This window comes from Pygoscelis adeliae, unplaced genomic scaffold, assembly GCF_000699105.1.
Source record: "Pygoscelis adeliae isolate BGI_AS28 unplaced genomic scaffold, ASM69910v1 Scaffold390, whole genome shotgun sequence".
In the NCBI taxonomy this organism is placed as follows: Eukaryota; Metazoa; Chordata; class Aves; order Sphenisciformes; family Spheniscidae; genus Pygoscelis; species Pygoscelis adeliae.
This window is the reverse complement of record NW_008823921.1, coordinates 683,157-683,980: the sequence shown is the minus strand read 5'-3', so window position 1 is coordinate 683,980 and position 824 is coordinate 683,157. Positions and strand designations below refer to the sequence as shown.

Below are 824 nucleotides of genomic sequence, written 5' to 3'. Positions count from 1 at the left end.
CGTGTGGCCTCGGTGGGTGGGGGCAGAGGTGTTGGCGCTGGTGCCGAAGGTTGATGCTGCAGGAGGTGTGGCGAGAGGGGGCGAAGGCCCAGGGGGACAGCCAGCCACGACCTGGCCAGGCCTGTTCCCAGGCAGGACAGGAGGAGGAGAAGCTGTCACCGCTGTGGGCCCAACGGGGCCCAGCAGCGCCTTCCCGCTGGGGTGTTGCTCTGTCCCTCGCTGTGGGCAGGAAGGTGCTGGGCCAGGCCAGCAGCAAAGGCCAAAGCCACCATCAGCCGAGCGCTTTGGTGCTGGGAGAGGGATCGAGGGCGCTGGGAGCCCCAGGTGAGCAGGAGGGGTGGGTACGGCCCCCCCCCCCGAGCTGGAGGAGGAGGTGCGCCACCCCCAAGCAGCGTTTACTGGGGCTGAGTGACAGCCAGGGTGCTGCTGGCAGCCCTGGTGCCACCCAGCTCCCTGCAGATGTCACAGGGGTGTCCCCTGCGTAACGAGGGCACCGCAGCGGGGACAAGGTGGGAACCGGAGGGCCAGGCAAGGCCTGGACACGTGCTGTGGGACAGGGATGTGCAGGGGGAGGGACGTGCCCCAGCGTCCCTCCAAACCCCCCTTCCTCCCCGCAATGGGCCTCGCCGGGGTTGCCCAGCGCAGCGGCGAAGCCACGACGTGTGCCATGGTCAAGGGTGCCGCTCCCAGGCACTGCCTTGCACGTGCAGGGCTGGGGTGTCCCCTCGCTGTCCCCCTCCTCCTGGGGGACCTGCAGAGCTGGTCGCGGGGTTCATGCCGGCCCACGACGGGACAGGGCATGGGACGGGGGGTGGGGCGGGGGG

The 824-nt window shown here is 70.5% G+C and overlaps 1 protein-coding gene across 1 annotated transcript in view; it reads right to left on the bottom strand.

Moving 5' to 3' along the window:
• PARD6A (par-6 family cell polarity regulator alpha) overlaps positions 1 to 824 on the bottom strand; it is a 10,912-nt gene that overhangs the window by 1,432 nt on the left and 8,656 nt on the right. The gene's annotated exons all lie outside the window — the stretch shown is intronic.